The sequence below is a fragment of the Chiloscyllium plagiosum genome, unplaced genomic scaffold (genome assembly GCF_037043375.1).
Source record: "Chiloscyllium plagiosum isolate Xiang-an unplaced genomic scaffold, Cpla_swu_hap1 HiC_scaffold_24, whole genome shotgun sequence".
NCBI classification, from domain to species: Eukaryota; Metazoa; Chordata; class Chondrichthyes; order Orectolobiformes; family Hemiscylliidae; genus Chiloscyllium; species Chiloscyllium plagiosum.
Window position 1 is genome coordinate 39,070,553 of NW_028270162.1, and position 15,432 is coordinate 39,085,984.

General features: G+C 40.4%; 1 protein-coding gene across 2 annotated transcripts in view; it reads right to left on the bottom strand.

Moving 5' to 3' along the window:
* tbx5a (T-box transcription factor 5a) overlaps positions 1-12,740 on the bottom strand; it is a 48,074-nt gene extending 35,334 nt beyond the window's left edge. For both annotated transcript variants that reach the window (XM_088000102.1, XM_043715853.2), the window contains exon 1: positions 12,610-12,740. The gene's annotated coding sequence lies outside the window, so the exon portion shown is untranslated. The remainder of the gene's footprint in view (positions 1-12,609) is intronic.
* Between the last annotated feature and the right edge of the window lie 2,692 nt (positions 12,741-15,432).

The window sequence follows — 15,432 nt, forward strand, 5'->3', positions numbered from 1 at the left end:
TAAGACAAGCCTGCCATCCCAGGGTCTAAACTGAACACACTTTGTTGCACTCCTTATATGACAAATGTATCTCTCTTAGATAAGGAAGCCAAAACTATCCACAATACTCAGGCTGCCACCTCACCAAGGTTGCATCACTCAACTTTACCTCTGTATCCAAAATCCCCTCACAACGAAGGCCAACATATCATTTGCCTTCCTAATTTCTTGCTAAACCTGCATACTAGCTATAGTATGCTAGCTAGTATGAACAAGGAAACTCAAGTCACTTTGGATATCAACTCATCTCATCCTTTCAACCATATTTGTCTCTTTTTTCTGCAAAGTGGATAATTTCACACTTATTCACATTATGTTCCTTTATTATGTTTTTGCCCATGCACTTTGTCCATCCAAGTCCCCTGAAGCTTCCTTGCATCCTCTTCACAATTTATATTCCCACCACATTTAGTGTCATTAGCAAATTTGGAAATATTACATTTGATCTCCACTTCCAAATCATTTGTCAACAACTGTGGCCCCAGCATTTATCCTTGCAATGCCCCACTAGTAATAGCTTGCCATTCTGAGAAACATTATGACACAAAAGTACATGACCTCCTTCTATTAATTGTTGGGTATAAGGATGAAAGTTGTTTACTCAGTTGATTTGTGATGAAAAAAAGCAAGGGGTTACCTCTGTATGCCAGGATGATCCTTTATAGTTAGCAGTCCTCATAATGGAAAACAGCAGGTGATATTATTTAACTAGTCAGGCCAGATCTGTGATGAATAGTTAACTAGTTGTCTGCTATTGCTTTTCAAATCTGTATCACTTGGATTAGCCAGGCAGTAACTAGAATGAAAGAAAATAGTTACTGAGGTCAGGGGCACTAAATAGGGAAAATAGGGTGTGATTTAGCATAATTTACTAGCACCAGAAATGTTAAATTGATTTGTGAGCCAAAGGTAAATTGGTTGGGAATTTTGCAGTGCAGTGACAAATGACTTGAAGCTTAATCTTCTTTATTGGTGGATGCAGAAGAAATAAAGCTGGGGATGAAAAGAAATGTAGGAATAAAAGAACAGCAAGCTACATAATCACCATTTTTCTGTACATTTCTATTATCTTATGGAGCAATTAAATACCATAATTAACTTACAGTAACTTGTTGATGATAAAGATCAATGTTTATTATTGTAAAACAGCCTACTTGTACTATAATATTAAATATCATGTAATGTCTAAATTGGGAAGCCACTTTAGACATCTACACAATTTAGAAATCATAAAGCATAACAATATTATATCATCATCTGTAACAGGTAACTTACATTCAGACACCAGTCTTAATTTGCAAATCTTCCAACCTGACACTTTGACAAATCTCCTCTATCAAAAGGCAGTGTGTGCACACTGTCTCTCATTAGCCATTCAGAATTGCATCAGGGTGCTATGTAGTACAGGACACACAGTTACTTCTTGCAAATAGGATCCTGTCTGAAAGAGGTGCCAGATAAACGTCCCAGCCATGGAGGTGATGACTGGCAATGGATATTGAAGCGGGATGTATATATAGATACAAAGTTTTAAAATATGATTTAGGGCTAAATTCAATTGTTAAATGTTACATTGGCATATTGAATAGTTCCATGAGGCCTCATACAGAGATGGAGACAATGAAAATATCCAGAGGAAGACCCATGCTAAATAGAGAAAACACCCAATGTCTTAAGTCTGACATCCATCAACATTTGTCTCCCAATGAACTTATTACATAGTGGCATAGTCATAATGCCACTGGACCAGAAATCCAGAGAATCAAATCAATGTTCTCGGGCTTAGATTTAAATTCCATCAGGGCAGATGGTGAAATTTAAACTTTAAAAAACCTGGAATCAAAAGCTAGAATAGGAGCAACTATGCAATCATTTTTGATTGTTCTCAATATCCATCTAGTTCTTTAATACCTTTAAGGAAAGCAAATCTGTTGTCTTTATTTGATCTGGCCGACATGTGAGTCCAGATGCATAGCATTGTGGCTGACTCTTAACTGTCCCTCTGAAATGTGCCGAGAAAGCCTGTCTGTTAAAGGGCAATTAGGGATGAAGAATAAATTCTGGCCTAGCCATTAATTAAAAAAATACAGAATACAGAAATAATCTGAACAACACCAGTCCTCAATATTTAAGATATGAAAATTAGTAACAATTCCTAACATTTGCTTGACTGGTCATTTTATTTCACCTTTCAAGTAAATGTGAATACAAACACTGGAAAGAAGATGAGACTGTCACTGATTTAAAACTCTCTGGACATGGGAAAGGTTCCAATGGATTGGAAGAAATGCTAACATAATTTTCTTTTTCAAAAAGGGTGGGAGGCAATGTGTGGGAAATTACAGACCAGTTAGTTTAACATCTGTTGTTGGGAAATTGTTAGAATCAATTATCAAGGAAGCAATATCAGGACATTTGGAAATTCAAAATGCTATCCATCAAAGTCAGCATGGTTTTATGAAGAGCAAATCATGCTTGATTACTTTGTGAGAGTTCTTTGAGAATGTAACAAGCAAAATGGGTAATGGGGATGCTGTAAATGTAACTTATCTGGACTTCTGGAAGGTGTTTGATAAGGTGATACACAAAAGGTTAATTCACATGGTACCAAGAATAATTTATTAGCTTGGATAGGTGACTAACTGATGGACAGAAGACAGACAGTGGGGATAAATGGGTATTTTTCTAATGGCAAGAAGTAACTAGTGGGGTATCACAAGCTTTGGTCCTTGGACCCCAACTATTTACAATCTACATTAATGACTTGAATACAGGGATAAAGTCTCTACAGCCAAATTTATGGATGACACAAAAATAGGACAGGAGGAAATAAGAACCTTACAAATGGATAGGTTAGGAGAGTGGGCCAAAATGTGGCAGATGGAGTTTAATGTGGATAAGTGTGAGATCATGCATTTTGGTTAAAAAAATGGGAAGGCCACCTATTATCTAAATGGGAGAGACTTCAGAGTGCTCCAGCAGAGGGATCTTGGTGTACTTGATCATGAGTCACAGAAAATGAGCATGCAGGCACAGCAGATAGTAAAGAAAGTGTTGGCTTTTATAGTTAAAGAAATAGAATATAAAGGTAAGGACGTATTGTTGCAACTATACAAGGTATTGGTGAGACCGCACCTGGAGTATTGTACACAGTTTTGGTCCCCTTATTTGAGGAAAGGTGAAGTGGCATTGGAGGCAGTTCAGAAGAGGTTCACGAGACTGATCCCAGAGATAAGGGGTTTGTCATACGAAGAGAGATTGAACAGTTTAGGCCTATACTTTCTGGAATTTAGAAGAATGAGGGGAAATCAGGTTAAGGTATTCAAGACGATAAAAGGTATGGATAGATTGGTCATGCAGTGGACACCTCCTCTTGTGGGGCAATCTAGGATGAGAGGTCGAGTCTTAGGATAAGGGGTAGCAAATTTAAAACAGAGTTGAGGAGAAACTACTTTTCCCAAAGGGTTGTGGATCTGTGGAATTCACTGCCGCAAAGTGCAATGGATGCTGGGACAGTGAGTAAATTTAAGGAGGATTTAATTGAGAATGGGTTGAAGGGTTGAAGGATTATGGGGAAAAGGCAGGAAAAGGGGGGGGGGGGGGTGAGGAGCATATCAGCCACGATTGAATGGCAGAGCAGACTCAATGGGGCTGAATGGCCTAATTCTGGTCCTATATCTTGTAACATTATGAACTTATGAAATGATATCACTGGCACTAATTTTCAAATCTCATCCTTACATATATATGTGAACTGTCATGTCTATCAAGCTGCTTTCCTAGCAGTTTAGTGTTCTCGTTACATACACTCATTGAAGTCCCTTTGTTGAGGAATAGTTCTATTTGTCCTGGTCATCCAACAGAATTTAGTACAATAACCATTTCCATGCATTTTCTGAATGGTAAGATAATAGTCATGGCAGGAATAATAACTGCATTGAGACAGGGCATATCTAGGCTCAATCTATTCCCACCTGATATCCAGGCTTATATATCTCCAAAATGCATCTTAGATGCCATTCAGGAGTAAAAAGCTGGTTCATTTCACTGCATTGACCCACAGATCCTAAAATCACTCTGCATGTCTCTCAAGTTGTTTCAGTAAAGCTACAACAGTGGGCATTTACTTGACAATATGGAAAATTGTCCAGGTATGTCATGTATTCAAGACTAATATAAATCCAACCCAGTAATTACTGCCCCATTAGTCTTTCCTCATTCCTGAAGAAGGGCTCATGCCGAAAAGTCGATTCTCCTGCTCCTGGGATGCTGCCTGACCTGCTGCGCTTTTCCAGCAACACATTTTCAGCGCGAATATGGAAAATTGCCCAGGTATGTCATGTATTCAAGACTAATATAAATCCAACCCAGTAATTACTGCCCCATTAGTCTACTTTCAACCATCAGTAAAGTGTTGAAATGTGTCAGCAATGCAGCTGTAAAGCAACGTTGGCTTAGCAAAAACCTTCTCATGGATGCTCAGTTTGGATTCCACCAGGACCAAACATTTTCTACAGTCTGGGTGAAACAAAACAAAGCTGAACTCTTCAGATGAGGTGACCAAGAATGGCATCAAGGTATCCGAGCAAGACTTGAGTCAATAGGAATCATGGGAAATCATGAGTTATACCTAACCTAATGGTAAATGGTTGTGATTATTGAAGGTCAGTCATCTCAGCTCCAGAGTTCCTTATGTGTGCTAGGCCCAAACATGATTTGGAGAGGCCGGTGTTGGACTGGGGATTACAAAGTTAAAAATCACGCAACACCAGATTATAGTCCAACAGCACTAGCTTTCGGAGCGCTGCGCCTTCATCAGGTGATTATGGAGTAGAAGATTGTAAAACACAGATATTTATAACAAAAGTTTACGGTGTGACATAACTGATATTATGTATTGAAAAAGACCTGGATTGTTTGTAAGTCTCTCATCTTTTAGAATGACCATGTTGGTTTCAGTTCTTTCATATGTAAATCGCAAACCTTTTTTTAAAGTTGCATTCTCAAGTGAACTTTAACAATTGGTGTCAAGTTGGCCCAGATAATGCATTGAGGGTGTGAGGTGCCCTGTGTGAGGCTATCTGTGCCACAATGATCAGACTGATTCTAATCTAAGAAATGGATTTACAGAATCTTAGATGGATTTATGCAGTTCTTGAGCAAAATAAAATGTAATTCTGCCAATACAAATTCACCCCACAAACTTATATGTGTATGTGTGCATGTGTATGTGTATATGTGTGTTTTTGAGACCAAGCAGAGGCTATGGCAATGGATGAATGGACACTGCATGGCAATCAACAGACAAGAGTGTTCCCTCCCAGTCGGAGGACACTTCAACGGTCCTGGACATTCGACCTCGGACCTTCGGGTGACCATCTTCCAAGGCGACAGGCAACAACAAAATTGGCTGAGCAGAGGCTGATGGCCATGTTTGGTACCCTTGAGGATGGCCTCAATTGGGACCTTGGGTTCGTGTCACACTACAGGTGACCGATTGCACTACACACACACACACACCTATAAGTTTGTGGGATGAATTTGAATTTGTAGATGCAGAATTACATTTACTTTTTTCATAAGCTGCATGAATCCATGTAAGATTCTGTAAATTTTTTAGATTAGAATCAGTCTGATCATTGTGGCACAGACAGTCTCACACAGGGCAGCTTACACCTTAAATGCGTTATCTGGGCTGACATGACACTAATTGTTAAACTTCACTTGAGAATGTAACTTTTAAAAAAGGTTTGTGATTTACATGTGAAAGAACTGAAACAACATGGTCATTTTAAAAAGTGAGAGACCTAACAAACAATTCAGGTCTTTTTCAATATATAATATCAGTTACATCACCCTGTAAACTTTTGCTATAAATTCTGTGTCTTATGATCTTCTACTCCACAACCACCTGATGAAGGAGCAGTGCTCCGAAAGCTAGTGCTTCCAAATAAACCTGTTGGACAATAACCTGGTGTTGTGTGATTTTTAACTTTGTAGGCCCAAACATCTTCAGCTGATTTATCTATGACCTCCCTTACATAATAAGTTCAGAATGTTTGATAATGATTGCTCACAACTCTCAGATACTGAAGCAATCCATTTTCAAATTCAGCAAAATCTGGACCATATCCAGATTTAAGCTGACAAGTGGCAAGGAACATTTGCACCACACAGGTGTCATACAATGACTATCTTCAGCAAGAGAGAATCTAATCACTACCCCTTGAAGTTCAATGGCATTAGTAATGCTGAATTAGCATTGCTCCACTATTAATATCTTGGTGTTATCATTGACCAGAAACTGAGCTGAATCACCTTATGTCATGGCTACATGTGGAAATCAGATACTAGGCATCTGGCAGTGACTAATTCACCTATTGTCTCACCAAAGCCAGTCCACCACGTACAAGGTAAAAGTCAGGATGCAATACTCTCCATTTGCCTGGATGAATGTAACAGTAACGGTATTGTGCATTTACATATACCAAATGGACTGCAGCAGTTCAAGAAGTCAACTTACTCATATTTTCTCAAGGGCAACTAGGGAAGGGCAATTAAAGCTACATAACCAGCAATGAATACATGCACTGAGTGAATAAAATACATTTTAAAAGATTTATTAAATTATAGGATTTGGCCAGCCCTGGCTGGGCCATCGGTTATGCTGATTCCTAAGTTGCTCTTGAGAGTGTGGTAGCACGTTGCCTTCTTGAGCCATTGCTTTGGTAAGTAGCTGGATAAGGTGGATGAGGTAAACCTAGGAAGCTGTTACAGTAGGAGTTCCAGGACTTTTACCCAGCAACATTGTAGAAATAGTAACATATTTCCAAGATATCAATACACTAATTTTAATTAATTCATTTGTCAAAGGCGAGACAACAAATCGAAGAGCTCCTGATTTATCTGATTGAACTATTCTCTGGACAAGATAAATTAACCATAAAGCATGCCAGCAAACACAACTTCAATGAAAGTGAATCTAAAATGAGTGGTCTTATTTCAATTTACAGATTTACTTTTCATTTATTTCAATTGACCTAAATTTCTGTGGAAACTGAGCAAGCTCCAACCAGGAAAAGCATATAATGGTATATCCCATTGATCAGTTAAAATGTATTCCCTTAACAGTTATAAAACTGGGCAAAGATAAGTACTGATCATCAAAATGTTTTAAGTACGGCACGGTGGCACAGTGGCACAGTGGTTAGCACTGCTGCCTCACAGCGCCAGAGACCCGGGTTCAATTCCCGCCTCAGGTGACTGTGTGGAGTTTACACATTCTCCCCGTGTCTGCGTGGGTTTCCTCCGGGTGCTCCGGTTTCCTCCCACAGTCCAAAGATGTGCAGGTCAGGTGAATTGGCCATGCTAAATTGTCCGTAGTGTTAGGTAAGGGGTAAATGTAGGATAATGGGTGGGTTGCGCTTCGGCAGGTCCGTGTGGACTTGTTGGGCCGAAGGGCCTGTTTCCACACTGTAATCTAATCTAATCTACAGAAGCCAATGAAAAGCCTTGGTAGACAAGCAGGAGGCTGTAAGAACACAACAAGGCAGGCAGCTTTTAGGGGTGGAGAAGTCAACGTTTTAGGTATAACTCTTCTTCCTGATGCTGCCTGGCTTGCTGTGTTCTTCCAGCTTCCTGCTTGTCTCCCTTGGATTCCAGCAGCTGCAGCTTTGTTTTAAATCTCCAATGAAAAGGCTTGGGCATTTGTATTTCATGTTATGATTTAAAAATTTGTTGTTACAATCTCTTTTGAGATTGATAACTTTTAAAAATAGATATTATTTTCCAGTGACCAATTCAAAGGATCACAGTAAGTTTTAATGTTTTAGGAATTTTACTGTACCAAACGCAGTGCAATCAGCACTGACTAAAAATTATTTAGTAGCGATCTAATACACTATAATAGAGACATTCTCTAGTAGTTTAGGTCTCAAATTCTCAGCAGAAATGTTGTCTTGTTTTAAGGTTCAAGTTCCTTTTCCCCATTTCACCTTGGTTTTGATATATTCTTATCTTTCTGCTCCACAAAGGTGAATTTTCTAGTGTCCTTTGGTAAGTAGTTCCTTCACTTATAATTGAATTGAATGGACTTCCATTACTGAGATGTGGAGGTGCTGGTGTTGGTGGAGAAATCACACTATACCAGGTTATAGTCCAACAGGTTTATTTGGAAGTGCTAGCTTTCAGAATGCTGCCCCTTCATCAGGTAGCTGTGGAGCAGGATCCTAAGACACAGAATTGTTCCATTACCAATGTATCCTTTGGAGATTTTTAAATCTTCAGAAGCTTCATTTTGTTGAACTGGGAATTCATCCTCACTTACATTTTGCTTGGTGTTTAACGTGAAAAACGTATTCATTCCCCGTTGGGCTCAGCAGGCCTGTTTGAGGGCCTTGTTCCCAAAAGTCCTTTGGTCTGACTGGCTGTGAGTACTTAAATTCAGGAAGCAGCGAGCCTCTTTTGTATTAAGGTGTACAAACGTGTACCTTGCTTTGAATAAGTATTCACCTAAGTTCCTGTCTCAAAACAGGCAGGTCACATGATTTGTCCCGAGGAAGATTTTGCATTAAGTCACATGAGCTTGTCTCTGTGTGGATTTTCTCAGAGATCACATCTCTCTCGTGACAACAGGACAGAAGGAGTACAAAAGTAAGGAGAAAGGCAGGAAATCTAAAATAAATAAGTGAAGGCCTGGAATTTTCAATATTAGAAAATTGGATATGGGGAAACTATAAGCTGAATTCATGATACCAGGAAATTAAATAATATAGAAATGACAAAGCGTACAAGTCAGGCAAGTCATTTCTTCCATTTTAATTCATCCAGTCAGATAAATAAAATTCCGCAGTTCCCATCTTCTCACAGCATCAAAATGGCTCTCGAATGACTCAAGAAAATGTTCCCTCTACTCAGTTGATGGTTGACGTGTTCATTACACTGACCAAAAAAACAAAATTCCTGCCCTTTGTCTTAATTCATCTTTCACCAGTTTACTATTTTTGACATTTGCCATAATTTATCTGCAAGTACAGCTCTCGATTTACCTTTCTCAAACGTTAATATCATGCATATCTAAAAATATTTAAAGCTGCTTAAACCAAATTTCTTCCGTTTTTGCCTCAAGGCGGAATTGTCTGTCTTTCAGGAACAGCCCTCTTGGCTTTCTCTGTATAGTAGCTACACAATCTAACACTAGTTGGTTGCTACGTATAAAATACAACTTAGTGAAAGCTCAACTCTAATCGTTCAATTACATCTCTGTATACAGGTTCCCTTAAACCAATAGGGCAAAAATCAGAATTATGAACGAGTCATCCAAACAAGCAGATAGACAGCAGAATTCTGATATCCTCTCCAAAGCAATCCAGGACTCTTGCTTCAACCTTGTGCTCAACGAGGGAGAACAGGAACAGCATTGGGCAGGAGTCCCGACTTGGAACAAAGGTGACCCCAAATGCTTCCCTTATTTGATCACGTGAGTTAAAGAACGGATTTGTATCGCTTCTAGTTTTCTGTCGGCATGGAGGGCAACTTGCATTAGCTTTAGCAAATTCTTTGATTTTAAATCAGAGGCAATTTAACGTTCATACGATGGTGTAGTATTTGCCTTTAAGTCAACTTCTGAATCTCAACAGCATCTGTCCTGAGTACATTCAGTGCCCTCATTTACGAATCCCTATGTGCGCGTCAACTCCTGCAGGACACTGCAAGATTCATTCTTCCTGGGACGTGAAATCCCAAATATTCCAAGGTGGCCTCCTCTCATTTTCTTCTCTACTGGAATCTTTCCATTTGCAAACTAGAATATTATCCCGGAGGGAGAAACTAATTCCATAAACCGGACGGTAGGCGTCGTGGTAATTTTGAGACTTGACAAATAAGAGTTTTATCTAAACTCAACATCACCCTCAATAGCTGAATTTCCGCAAAGATTCTGTCTATTGTCTGTCAGAAATCTCTGGGAGAGATTACAGCGCAGAAAGTAAAAGATATAAATTAATTGAGCCGAGATGCGCACAGCAACGTGATTATCCAGAGGACGATACATGTTTTGCTAAACCTCTGTCCACGATCGTCAAACAAAAACTGACACACTGATAGCAAGGGCCAAGGCGCCCGTCAGTCTAAAGGTTACTCTGTATCACTGGCATACAAGCAGGCTCGGGCTGCTTTAGGAGAAAATACATAATCGAAATATCACCAGCGAACACGAACTGAACACCAAACTACATAAGTTCCGAAGAAGAATCATACTGGACTCGAACCATTAACTTTGATTCTCTCTCCACTGATGCTGATAGAGATAATGAGTTTCTCCAGCTCTTTCTGTTTTTACAACTGCTCTTGACCAAATGGAGATACAAAGCGCACGCCAACCAAAGTAGAGAAGCTACATTCCGGAATGTAGTCATTTGTGATTACTTATCTGTGCCTAAATACTCTACCATTAAGTTCTCAATATCTCAGAGATGCCCCATACTTTAGATATGCACATTTAACCTCATTGCAGGTCCATTGCGATTTCATTTTCTCCTTTATGTCCACTTCTAATTAAATGTGGGCATCCGTTCATAACCAACAGGTTCTACCTCAGATGTCAGCGACTATTTAATGAGGGAACAGTCCCTGGCATTTAAATACTGCTGCGATTCACAAATCAGGCAAACACTGGCAAATGTATTCTCCCCCATTTCATCTTTTTTTAACGAAGAAAAGTATATTTTGAAAGTCTCTCGGTATGCAGTGGAATGTCTCTCCCTATTGTCAATGGGCATGCTCAAATTGACCTGATGGTCAAATACAGTTGGTTTGTTGTCTGGTACTAATATTGGATTCGACTGAGCGGAATCCAGATTTCTGGAGATTTAACAATATCTTCGAACCACGTTTTGGGAACGTGCTCTAACGGGAGTTTTATGCTGAGTCTATTTAAAGGTGCAGATGCTACAGCAAGTCACTGTGATACTCCAGCTCGTCACTGGTAGGAGCGAAAATATTTCCAGAAAGGTACCTCTACAAATAACGAGCCAGTCAATGGTTTCACTCGGCCCCCGGTTAGAGGTCGAGGGCAGTTGTATTATTCACTCTCTAGGTATTATAGGAGTAACTTTGGTTCCCCACTCTGACCCTGAGTGGCATCCGAGCAACTCCAGACTATTTGAGGAACAATAAGCAAATACAGTTGTGCCAAGACGACTGCCCTTTTCCCGCGAAGTTGAAAGAAATGTGCAAAGGTCGCGCCGAATGGTTTCATTTTTTAAAAAAACAGTATAACACCGAGCATGGGGTCTAAATTCGCCCAAATGAGGTATCAGGAAACAGATTCCCAGAAACACAAAGGGGGGCATGCGGACAGGTGAACAACACTGCAACAAGAAAGCGTTCTGAGTTTCCCAAATGCATCGCTTTGCTTCTAAATGACCGCTCGATCCTTATGTTCCAAGCAGCCACGCATTTATTACAGAGGGCGCGGAACATCTGGTGAAAATAGTTGGTCAAAAACTGGGGGACTAGGACCATAATCAACTCAGTTTCTCCAATGGTGAGGTATACAGAGTTCTTGGGAATGTTCACTTACATCAACGCACTTGTAGAGAAATTACCTTCAAAAAGGGTTCAAGGGAGGGATTGTACTGATGAAAGCGTTAGACAAAGGGGAGGAAGGAGCATTGGGGGCACTGAGGCAGCTCGTAGCCTCTGTGCTGCCCAGAATCTCGCAGCATTATTCAACTAATAGTACGACAACAAATTCCAAAGGCAATAAATGCAAAACCCCGAAGCCTCAGTGAAGTCCCATTGCTCATGCATTAGGTTTACGAGGGCTTTTGCTGTGTTCACTTTATGTCCAGACGTGGGAGCACCGTGGCTCCGCCGGTTTTCTGACCGTCCCCGCCGACTCAGCGACTATTTAATGACGGAACAGTCCCTGGCATTTAAGTACTGCTGCGATTCACAAATCAGGCAAACACTGGCAAATGTATTCTCCCCCATTTCATCTTTTTTTAACGAAGAAAAGTATATTTTGAAAGTCTCTCGGTATGCAGTGGAATGTCTCTCCCTATTGTCAATGGGCATGCTCAAATTGACCTGATGGTCAAATACAGTTGGTTTGTTGTCTGGTACTAATATTGGATTCGACTGAGCGGAATCCAGATTTCTGGAGATTTAACAATATCTTCGAACCAAGCAGCCTTCATTCGCCCCACAAGGTGAGGGCGGTAATGACTGCAACAGGATCACAGAAGCACAGATTTTCTAAAGCAGGTCGTCGCAGTCATTTGCAAAACAGCAACCAAGTTTCAAGGGAAGAATTAGACTACAGGATAGACTGGGGGGAACAGGCATTTCCAATGAAATTGTAAAAGTTACTGTGTTTTAGTCACTGTATGCAATAGTCATGTCAATTTGACAGTGTGTCACAGGCAAACATTTTCGATTTAAATACGGGCCAGTGTTAGATCTACCTGCATTCTATACGACCACTTGTCTCCGCTGCTCAACGAGAAAACTAAACTCATTCTTAGTGTTTTAACCTCGCACTCACGGGCTGGAACGAGGTGAAGATACCTTATTTTAGCGGACGTTTGACAGAAGGAGGTCCTGGGAGGTAGCGGCTCAAGTCCGGCGGTCTGGGGCAGCCCCACCCGGGTCCGTTCCCACATCGAGCACGGGGCTCGTAGCTTCACTCTCCGAACGAGACAGGCTCTCCCTCAACATCAGCCAGCGCTCTGCCGTCAACTCCGGGAGAGAAGAGACCACCCCCCCCCCCCCGCTCCCCTCCCCGAGACGCAATGACAACTGTTCGCCCTGAAGCTAACCGGGCAGTTTGGGAGAGGCGGCTGGTCAGGAATGGCCTCACCAGTGCTCTTTGCAGCAATCTGCGTTGGTTGCAGTCACACCTCGGCAGTTTGGACGGGTGTCAAGTGTGGTGGAATTTCGTATGGTTAAAAAAAAACAACTCAAGTCAGATGCCAGTCTCACAGCAAGTAATAGGCGTGTCAAGATGTCCGATTACAATGTTTAAGAGTTTTGCTGCAAAACTCTACAGTCAAATAAAATTGTGGCAAAATCAACCTCTCGGACTCCACCATCTTGACTTTAAACATACCCCTGATGAATTAGGAAGCATTACAAAGTTCAAAGGTCGCTCTTACCGCTTTCAGTCAGGGACAACGGAAGATGAAGGGAGAGAGAAAGCCTCTTAGTCCCTGGGGCCTGTTCAAACATTCAATTCAATTGTAAATGATTTGCAATTAAGCTGGTATATCACCAGAAAGAGTCGGTGGGCTCTTTTAATTCGGATGCACATTTCTCAAACTTCGTTTTACCAGGGTTGCTTTTGGATTATTTGTTTTATAAAGGCATCCTGCTTTGTAAATAGAAGTGTGTTGTTGGGAGAAGTGCAATTCAAAAAAGTGAGTTCTCTAAGGTACAAGTCCATTCCGTTGCAGGCTCGAAGAAATGCACCGTATCGGGGGAGATGAAGCTACACACTAGATTTACTATTTTTGATTTGTATTTTACACTCTATATATGATCGTGAGAAATAAAGGAATGTTTCTAACTGGAAAGGAGCGCCATTTGTTCTCTGTAGATGTGAACATGGAAGAAGCAAGTCAAGTAAACTCAGACTCTAACTCCCATAAAGTGGTTAGACCTCTTTCTGCATATCGTGAGATCGCACCCACCCAACTATTGCTTCTTGGTTAAATAAGGACAGACTTGGAGCTCATTGATCGCCACTTCCCCCTCTCAATTTCCGCCATCTGGCTTACAGAAACTTCGCAGTAACTATTAGGGATTCGTAAAATTTATTACAGCGCTCCCCTTCTGAATTTAAAAGAACCACTACGATTTATCCTAACCTGGCAGGGACCTGGCACTACTGTGAAACACATATTCCGAGCAGTAAAAATTAATTAAGTGTAGCATGATTCTAGTCAAAGCTCCATTTACAATTGTCAGTAAATCATTCCAATTTAACTGCAAATAAAATCAAATTGTTGCGCATTCTGGAAATCTGAAACAAACACGGAGAATGCTAGAGAAACCCAGAAGGTCTGGCAGCATCTGTGGAGAGAGCAGCAGAGTTAGCATTTTGAGTATTTTGTGTGACTCTTCCACATTCTTCGATCTTCTGTGAAGTCATAGCGAACTCTAAATGTTAACTCTGTTTCGCTCTCCAGCAAGTCTGTCAGATCTGTTAAGTGTCTTTGTGTTTGTTTCGAATTAATATCCAGCTCTGACTTTATCTTTTTACATTTTCAATCTATGGCTCCTTGCTCGGCATCTTTGATGGTTTATAGATGTGTGGTAAGATCAGCGAATCGTCAACAGCTAGTTTGAAGCGTATTTTCATGGCTTGAATAAATTATGCTGTGAAAAATATTAAAATGATTACATTTTACTAATTAGACTGCAAAATTACTTAGGGAATTGACAATACTGCTAATTATGCTTTTTTTTTGCTGTAGTTATTAATATAAATTACTCCTTGGGGATTTTATGCTCTCACTTTACCTGATCACAGGTTTCAACCTCTCCTCTAACGTGTAATAATTCAAAACATTTGTTTAATCGCTGCAGTTTATGCACATCGCTTTCTTGAGGTTTCACCTCCGATTCCGGTAAATGAACCGTTTATTCAACAAGCAGCCAGTTTGGAGCTTGCGTATCTATGATGATTTGTTTGGCATTTCCCATGTGTGGTTTGAGGCGGTGGGAGGGGAGGGGCAGTAGAAGGAGGAGCAAAATCCTCTCAACGCCACCAACTTTCAGACAACCAATGTCTTCTGGAGATTCCTGTCCCGAGGATTGGCGGCACCACATTACTTGTACAAATAATGCCTAATCGGAAACCAAATCTTAAATAAAACAAAATCAATAGCTCAATTCCTAAACCCTCTCCAGATGTTAAATTCATACAAATGGTCAATCGATGTCACAATACAATGGCTGATTGCTTAGCAGCCACTCAATTGCTGACGATATTAGTAGTGGATCTAACCACAGCGCGGTAGATTTGTAAACCTGTATAAGGTCCATTTTTTTTAGAAACGTCTGTGTGTGTGGACGGAGGATTTCTGCATGCCACTTTTGCAGCTTGATCATTATTTCCACAGATATAATGGGCCTCGGTGCATTTGAATGTGTAATTTTCTTTCGATAAAAAAGAAGCTTAAAATGTTATTTTATGTTATTCGTGGAATTCAATAACTAGAAGCAAATGTTCACATAGTTCTTGTGAGAGATTTATGGTAGAAGGTAAAACTGATATTGAGCCAATTGAAGCTTGAAACTGCCTCCAAACAGACATTAAATTTCACAGCAATCCATTTATGGAATGATCAGTTTTATTGCACTGAGACTAGCTGCCGGAGTTCTGAGTGT